This window comes from Nannospalax galili, unplaced genomic scaffold (assembly GCF_000622305.1).
Source record: "Nannospalax galili isolate Female #2095 unplaced genomic scaffold, S.galili_v1.0 scaffold1065, whole genome shotgun sequence".
Classification (NCBI taxonomy): Eukaryota; Metazoa; Chordata; class Mammalia; order Rodentia; family Spalacidae; genus Nannospalax; species Nannospalax galili.
This window is the reverse complement of record NW_008353600.1, coordinates 177,058-183,914: the sequence shown is the minus strand read 5'-3', so window position 1 is coordinate 183,914 and position 6,857 is coordinate 177,058. Positions and strand designations below refer to the sequence as shown.

General features: G+C 37.4%; 1 protein-coding gene across 12 annotated transcripts in view; it reads left to right on the top strand.

The window, feature by feature from the left end:
• The window catches only part of Mkln1 (muskelin 1), a 377,131-nt gene that overhangs the window by 340,615 nt on the left and 29,659 nt on the right, over positions 1-6,857 (top strand). The window lies entirely within an intron of this gene.

The following is a 6,857-nucleotide window of genomic DNA, read 5'->3' as shown; positions in this document are numbered from 1 at the left end:
TATATATATACACATATATATAGGTGCTGTTTTTTTCTTTTTTTTAGGTGCTAAGTATTTTAAAAGCAAGTAAAATTTGGCAAATATTAAAATAATAGAAAAAAGTCATCATTTGCCAAATATTATAAAATCATGCAATCAAACATGGATTGCTTGTTTTTGTTTTGAGACAGGGTCTCCCTGTAGCCAGAGCTGGTCTGGAACTCACTATGTAGACCAGGTTGGCCAGGATCTTACAGAGATCCGCCTGCCTCTGTCTTCTGAGCACTAGGATTAAAGGTGTGCACCACCATGCTTGGCTATTTTTAACTTTTTCTGTTTTCCAAAGTTGTATTTGAGAGAAATTAGTGCAGAAGCTACTTTAGGGCATTCTTGTGAATAATAAATATATTTCCTACAGAAGCTGAAGGGGAAGAGACCTGAATTTTCACATTGTATGATCTTATTAATAAGATTTAAACTTTGAGGTACCTTCAACTAATGTTGCTTAAATTCATTTCTTAATATCTTAGATAATGTTTACTTTATTTTTAAAAGGGTAAGATAAATTCAGAAAAATAATCATGTTCTTTTTCTCCTTCAGTTTTAACACCTGGTAGTTGGAAGTTTACATTGAGCTCTTAAAAATTCCCTGATCATAGGCACATTAGAAATTGAGATTATAGCCGGGTGTGGTGGTGCACGTCTTTAGTCCCAGCACCCAGGAGGCAGAGGCAGGTAGATCTCTGTGAGTTCAAGGCCAGCCTGGTCTCCCTAGTGAGTTCCAGGTCAGCTGGAGGTATAGGGAGACCCTGTCTCAAAAAGACATTTAAAAAAAAAAAGACAATGGTGGCTACGAACCGTCTTTAACTCCAGTTCCAGGGGAATCCGAAGCCCTCTTCTGACCTCTGTGACATTGCACAACATGGGTGCACTCACATATATGCAGGCAATACACTCATACACGTAAAATATAAATAAAAATATTTTTAAAAAAGAAAGAAAAATCGAGATTATTTAGTTCTACAAAGAATTAGAATTCATTGATGCATTCTTTGTTTTGTTGTTGTTTCCACATGTGTAGGGTGTATGTATGTTTGCATATTTGTATACGAATGAATGCATACATGCACATGTGGAGGACAGAGGTCAGCATCAGGTGTTTTCCTCTATTGCCTTTCACTTTAGTTTTTGAGACAGTCTCTCATTGAACCTGGTACTCACCTATTTAGCTAGACGAGCTGTCCAACAAGCTCCAGGAATCCTCCTGACTCTGCTTCTCAGTGCTTAGATTACAGGTGTGAGCCAGCACTCAAGGCTTTTGACATGGATGCTGAAGATCTGAACTCAGAACCATATACTTGCTCAACAAGTAACTTTACCCACAGAGCCGTCTCCCTCCCCACACTTTTTTTTTGCTTTTTTTTGCTTTAATGGAAAAAGGTAATGCATACAAATAGTCACAAGATATTTTGGTTATATCTTTAAAACTTTTATTACATATATACATTAAAAATTTTTTGTTTGTGTAATTGAAATACAGGGGTCTTATTCCTTAGAAATAGTGAGTGAGTTAACAGAGAGTATTATAACATTCTTAGTATGTTAATAAGTGCAAGTGCCAATCATAATTATAATGGCTGCATGGTATTTTATGTGTAATTAATTAGTCTCCTTTTTTAAATATTTATTTTTATTTTATATGTATGTGTGTATTGCTTGCATGTATGTATGTAAATGCACCCATGTTATGCAGTGCCCACAGAGGACAGAAGGAAGGTGTCAGGACTGCTGGGACTGGAGTTACAGACAGTTAGTTGTCAGCTGCCATGTGGGTGTTGGGATTCGAACCCAGGTCTTCTTCCAGTACAGCCAGTTTTCTTAACTGCTGAGCCATCTCTCCAGCCCCCTAATTTCCTTTTTTATAAAATATTTGGATTATGTCAGTTTACTAGGTATTGTAAGAAATAATGTAATATTATTAACTCCTTTCCAAAATTCTGTAAGATAGTGGTGTAATTGGTGATTTGTCAAAAGTTGTTAATTTTCATTCCTTTGAGATGTACTTAGGCTCATTCGTTTTCCCACAACTAAGCTAGCCAGAGTTGTTATCAGTTGTTTTCCTCCTTTAAAGTGATTTCTGACCTGGGGGTGTACCTCAGTAGTAGAACACTTTCCTAACCTTAGGCTTGATTTGTAGCACTGCTAAGTAACAAGCACAACACTTCTTTTTAAAAAAATTTTATGTGTGTGAGTCTGTTGCCTGCATGTATGTAAGTGCACCTGTGTCGTGCAGTGTCCATAGAGGTCAAAAGAAGGAGTCAGACCCCTTGGAACTGGAGTTATGGATGATTGTTAGTGGGTGCTGGAAACTGAATATGGGTCCTCTACAAGAGAGCAGCCAGTGCTCTTAACCGCTGAGCAATCTCTCCAGCCCATAACTATAACACTTTGGATGGGCAGGTAGCATCACAATTTATGAGAGTCAGAACTTTGCTAGTCACGGCATAAGGAAAAAAAACAGTAATAGGTCATTTAAACTTTTAAATATGTGAGGAAAGACTACCAAGTCTTTTGAGTGAGCCTGAGAAAAACTCACAAGGTAAAGTAACTGAAGTTGAAAGAGAGGAAATGTGTGACCAGCTGTTTGCTACTATGAAAAAAGAACTGTGTTAAGTCATTTTAGAACTTAAGCTACAAAGCCCATGAAAGAGAGTTTAAGAATGTATAAAGACCCGATCCATTCATATAGACACTTTTCACTTAGAATGGTGATAATAGCATAAAAATACAGACTATAGTACTCCTCATTTCTTTTCTTAATGATTGACTTTTGCATTTGTTATGATAGCTAATGCCAAATATTGGAAAAAGGATTAGAATGAGATTGACCTTAAATACATATTTAAATAGTCTTTTTAAATGTAATATTTTTAAATTTATTCTTTGAGAATGAAATGCTAAATTGTCTATCTTGACCTCTGGAGATCACCTCTTCACTTCTAGAGAGACAAAAGCAACTATATTGGGTCTTTAAAAGGATCAGTAAAACCATTTATTTCAGAAATACTTACCAAGCACCTACATGTGGTAGACATGGTCCTAGGTGCTGAGACTTTATCAGCGAAGAAAATAAATATTCCTGCCCTCAAGCTTCCACTCTTAAAAATGGAGACTAACAATAATTGTATACTAGATAATAGAATAAAAATAAAATAATTTAAAAGCTATTGTTCATACATGTGAGGGATACAATTTTAAATAAAAATGTAAATGACTGTTTTTTTAGTGTCCACTCAGAAATCTAAATGAGACATGAGGAAATAACTTGTGTAGCTATTTATGGGAGAAATATCCCAACCAGGTAATAGACAAGGCTCTGGAATTAAAAGTGTGCCCTAGAGCCCTGCCTAAATTATTTGAGGAGTGTGCTGAGGAGGATTTTTGTGGTAGTTGTGGCATTTATGAGGTCAGTATGGCAGATGAGGTCAGAGGGGCACAGCTGGGGACAATTTGTGAAAGACCTCCAGCTTTTGTTGTTTTTGTTATTTTGCGTATCTGAGTGTTTTATCTGCATGTATATGAGTGTGCCACATGTATGTAAGTATCAACAGAGGGAAGAAGAGGGTGTTGGATCCACTGGAACTAGAGTTATGGGTGGTTGTTAGCTGCCATGTGGGTGCTGGGAACTGAACCAAGGTCCTCTAGAACAGCAAGTGCTCCTAACCACTGAACCATCTTTCCAGACCCAGGCCTTCAGCCTTTACTCTGAGGAAATGGGAATTGGTCAATATTTTTAGAGGAGTGACACATTGAGGCTTATCAGAAACTGGTTAAAAGATCATGGAGATTTCATGAGAAAAAGTATGTTTATGTGTTGAAAAAGTTAAGTCCATTTGGGAAGGTTTTATGTAATGTAAGAGTTACAGTAAAGTACCTGTGAGCTTTTGAAGAAAAGGCTCGGGCCTGACATTACATCCCCTCAGTCACCAGCAGAGGCGGGGAGCATACTGAGTGAGCAGAATAATAAAAGGATATTGGGCCTTTGCTGGGTACTCTACAAGAGTTGGAGAAAGCACAGTAAGATTCTGAATAAATGTTGAAAGCTGTGCAAACAGAATTTTTGGTGGGTGTGGTATGGGTATAAGACGAAGAGGAGTCAAGGAGGGCCCCGGGCTTCTTGTCTACTAATTCAAACTGATAGTAGAAGGTCACTTCACATGTTTGAAAACATGTAGATCTTTTCCTCTACTTGTGTTTGAGAGACACTGCTGCATTACAGGTAGATCAGAAGTTTGTTTCTATCAAGTGGGTCACACATTTTGATAAAAATACTATACTAAGCTGGGTGTTGTGGCACATGCCTTTATTCCCAGCATTTGGGAGGCAGAGGCAGGTGGATCTCTGTGAGTTCAAGGCCAGCCTGGTCTACATAGTGAGTTCCAGGACAGCTGGAGCTACAGGGAGACCCTGTCTCAAAAAAGACCCCCCCCCCCAAAAAAAATACTAACTAGACAAGTCTTTTATTATGTGGAAATCCACCCTATACTACCAGGCTAACTTATTTTTGTTGTTCTTATGGAAAATAATGATTTGTCCTCTTTAGTTAAAATACAAATTCTAGGGAAAGAAGTGTATTGTGTGCCAAGAATATTAATAAAATGCCACCTTTAGTTTTTCCTATAATACTCAGTTTCTGAACTTGACAATGACTTGTGTGGAAAAAGGAGCAAAACTTTTTAATAGCATTGAAGTCCTATTTGTTTAGGTATAGAACAGAACTGCTGGTTGAAATATAATTATAGACTACAGAAATCAAGTCCAGTAACGTTTTTTACAGGCTAAGAGAAGCTAGAGGAAGGGGACACAAGAGGGAAAACTGATTTCTTTACTGAATTTAGTAGGATGGAAGGTGAGTTGTTGAGGTTATTTCTGATGCAGAGGGTAAGGGCATGCTTAGGATACTTCAGTTGAGAGTTACTTTTTAGCATTTGAATAATGAGGCCAAATGGAGAATTGCGTATGGTGTTGAAGCAGTTCTGATGGTTTTTCTTTGTATCTCTACTTCCTTGTCCCTTCCTGTTCAACTGGCTCTGATTTTTGTTTCCTTAGGCCTCAGGAGGTAGATAGAATTGACTATTTCTTAGCTTCTACTTATTTTATTGCCTTCTCTATTTGTGTCTGCCTTTGTGTGTTATGTATTACACCTTTTGATTCTCCTAAGAGAAGAGGTTCTTTCGTAGAGTGTCCCTATTGGGAAGAGTTCTGCCAAGCCACTTTACAAGCTGCTGATCAAACTTGAGTCAGTTACCTTTGACTCAGCTACCAAAACCCTCGTCTAATCTGTTGTGGATATGTTGGTTTGGAATAACACAACCTCTACCCAAGGGTCTCTTCTGAGTACTGTCAGCTACTGCTTGGTTCAAGGGAGTTGTAATATTTTGCTAACCTTTGCCCATGCCTAAGGTAGAGATGGCTTTTCACTGAAGCTGCCGTCTGCTTGAACACTGTGGGGAAAAGCTCTTCACCATCTTCCTTACCCAGATGAAATTCAGCACTTTCCATAACAGAACTGTATAACATTTTGAAAGACATAACAATTTGTTAGCTATAAATCCATGTATAATTGTCCAATAACAGCAGGACGCTACTTAAATAGATTATTTTTTTCTTTAAGAGAATCCTTCATTTTCAACTTTGAAATCATTTATACTTGTGTTTGCCTCTGCTTTTATTTATGAGCTCTTATCCTGGTTTTGGAATTTTTTAATTGACAAAACTATATCATCATAGAGTTAAAAGATCAATGAAATGATGTGTATAAAATACCTAATATAGTATTTAATACATTACAATGTATAATAAGTGGCTACTGCCCCTGTTTCTGTTACTGTTATCACTGAGATAGAAGTAGTCACAGTAAAAATACCTAACCAGTGGGTGTGGCAGGTGTGGTAGTGCATGTCCAGAGACAAGAGGATCTCTATGAGTTTGAGGCCAGCCTTGACTACATAGAGAGTCCCAGGACAGCCACAGTTACATAGTAAGACTCTCTCAAGCAAAAACAAACAAAATAACAACAACAACAACAACAAAAAACCTCCCCGAAACCTACTAACTTAATAATAGTACTCATGAAAAGATCCATATTCACTTCTGTTTCCTAAGTATCTGTTAAACCCTTCTATTGGAAAATATAGTCTATTCTATTTCTACTTGGTTTTAACACAACACATTGGAGTCTTTTGTAGTTGTGCTATGTAAAGCATTTTCATGTGTCTGTGTGTGCACGTGCACATGTACATATATATATGCACACATGCAAAGTAGAGAGGACAACTTTGGAGAGTCTCTCCTCTCACCAGGTGGGTTTTAATAAGGGTTGAGCTCTGGTCATCAGGATTGCTGGCAAAGTGCCCTTATCCACTGAGCTCTCTGGCTGATGTGCACGTCTACTGTTTCGTTGTTTATTTGGATTGGGATTAGTGCAACACCACTTCTGGCCACATTCACTATTTTAAAGCTGATTTAATTCTCAACTGGAGTTTTAAGGGACGGGCAAGAAGTATTGTCCATCTCTTTTCTAGCAGCACAGCCATTTGGCCACATAGTGTTGCTGTTACATCTCCAAGGACTTCATCTACACTACCTGCTGGGAGAATTCTTTTTTTTTTAAATTATTTATTTAATAACCATATAATTAGAAGAAGCATTTCATTACAACAGCATTGACATATTCAATAACAATGTCTAGAGCTAAGATGCATCTCTTTCAAAATTGGTTGTAAATTTTTAGGTTCACAGTGTAATTAATACAGTTATACAATATTGAACTCAGTGTAAACCCTATAAGACATAAAATTGAATGAGGTTTTAAC